Below are 2,468 nucleotides of genomic sequence, written 5' to 3'. Positions count from 1 at the left end.
GAGAGAGAGAGAGAGAGAGAGAGAGAGAGAGAGAGAGAGAGAGAGAAGACATACATACAGAGAGATTTTATCTTCAAGGAAATGGAATATACAGTTAAAAGGCAGGCATGTCCTGGATCTGGAGGTCTTAGATTGAGCCTTTTCCTGACTCCTGTGGTGGTAGAGAGTTATGAATCTAAGACCAGGAGCTAAGAAGGCAGTATGCTAACTCATGAATATAAGATTGGCAGGTAATAGTGTAGGCTACTGGTTCAAATCCAGAGAAGTGGAAGCCACAAGCCAGAGTCAAGATGTGTGTCAAGCAAAAGCTAGCTAGAAACTCTGTCTCTACAGTTACACCTCTCTCTCTCTGTCTATCTCTATTCATTTATTTAGGCAGAACTGATGCATAGCTGATTTTTCAGGGGGGTTTCAGAGGCTGGAAATCACATGGGAGGAGAGGCCCATCTTTCCACCATAGAGCAACTGGTGGGTTTGAACCACATAATTTAGGAATGTTGTTAGAAGGAGCCAGACATTGAAAAAGAACACCGTGCTTGGAAAGCTGCAAAGTCGACGTTAGAGAGGACGATCCTCAGTAAGATCAACCAGTGACGGGAGCAGTGGGCTTAAACGTAACTGAGATGATGAGGAGGGAGGTACAGGAAAGCCGTAATTCAGATCCCTTGTTCATAAAGCTGCTTTGAGTCATAGGGCATTTAATGTCCCTAATGACAGCAGCAACATAGTGTGTATATATTTATTCATTTTTTTATCTGAAAGTTTTGGAGGTGGAAAACTGAGGATGGATGGATGGATGAATTGGAAAATATTCAACTTTCACCTTTTTCTCTAATGCTTCAAGATAGTCCTTATGTCAGCCAAAACCTCTTGTGTTTTAGGCAACAGTCAAATAGTCTGGGAGTGTTATTTTCTGCAGGAGAATTGCTCCAGGGAATAGTCTCCTAGGTGGATATAAATGATTAAGTTGTTAAGTGTTAGTCACACCCCAGCATTACACTCCTTTGAGATAGAAGTAAACACTCAATGCCATTTTTATTTTGCCTGGTCACATTTTCATTTTGTGAGTGTTCTACATACTTTTCATTTATTTCTTTTGATAGGTATAAAGGGGGGGGGAATCAACCAGTAGATCAAAACTATTCATTAAATTAATGGCAAATTAGGATTAGAATCCACGTGTTTGAAAGTAGAACTACAAAAGTAATTATGAAAAGTGAAAGGTTCATTTTTAGGTCAGCTCTCCTTTAGCTCACCAAACAGATCTTTTAAGAGTTACAGTTGTATTTCGATCAATAGATAGCCATTTATAAAAGGAGAATTCCATTGTAGCTAGCAGCCAAAACTGTGAGAATGCCAGGAAGACTTTTACCCCTCAATTTGAAACATTGACAAATTCCACCTGGGACATGTTAGGGGGTAGGGATCCCTCAAGAAACAAAGTATTACTTGCATGGTTAAAATTGTGGGTCTTGTGGCCTATCAGATTTTATAGTTGTTTCATGACTGTCCAGTATCTCTGAAAATCTCATTAACTGCGCTTTGGAAAGACTTCAGTTACTTAAAAGTAAACAGGAACGGAAAAAGCAAGCTGTCCTTTATGCCTGGTGTAATCTAGACATGCAAACAGTTCCCTAACAACAGAGACTGTGATATGCCAGGTGAGGGATAAGGAACTCTCATGGCATACTGCTTAGAGACTTGTGCCACTGACGCAAGGGCTGCATGTCTTTAGCAGTTTAAGTCCACTAGGTAATCGGGATGGGTGTGTCAGAGGCAGTGCGATTGGCACAGGATAGAGCAGGGTTTTGGGCTGTTGTACACAGGTTCGCTATGAGTTGCAAATGACTCGACGGCACATAACAACAACAACAACAGCAGATCCGAAGAATGATGGGTAGTCTCCTTCTGTTACAATTCACAGCCTTGAAAAGTGGGTGGAGAGTTTCTCTCAATGATAGTGAAGAGTAGTTATAGCAGTAGCAGTAGTAGATTAAGGACTGATTGTTACGTTTATAACTCTCATGTCTATGTAATAAGCAAGTACCAAGGCTGCTTTGGGGTAAATTTTTATGTCATTTGTAGGTAATACACTGAAATGAAAATGTGTTCTCCCTGCAACATCTCTACCATAAAATCCCTCCTACATTTTTATGTTTTGTGTAAGGACTCATCGAGTTGACTACAATTCATAGTGACCCTATGAACAAGGGATCTGAAGCCCGTCTACCCTGTGCTGTCCTCAACATCTCTTAGATGCCCCAGCTCATTGTTACAGACACTGAGGCAATCTATCGTGTTGAGGGTCTTCCTCTCTTCGCCAACCCTTCACCTTTCCAAGCATGATTTCTCCCTCCTGCACTCGAGTACTGGACTTCCTAATATGCCCAAAGTATCTGAGACGAAACTTCACTATTCTTTTTTTATTATTATTAATTTAGGTTGTTTATTTTTCATTTCAATGAACA

The sequence above is a fragment of the Elephantulus edwardii genome, unplaced genomic scaffold, assembly GCF_000299155.1.
Source record: "Elephantulus edwardii isolate Elephantulus edwardi_28Jun2011 unplaced genomic scaffold, EleEdw1.0 scaffold00092, whole genome shotgun sequence".
Taxonomy (NCBI): domain Eukaryota; kingdom Metazoa; phylum Chordata; class Mammalia; order Macroscelidea; family Macroscelididae; genus Elephantulus; species Elephantulus edwardii.
This window is presented reverse-complemented; position numbering follows the sequence as displayed.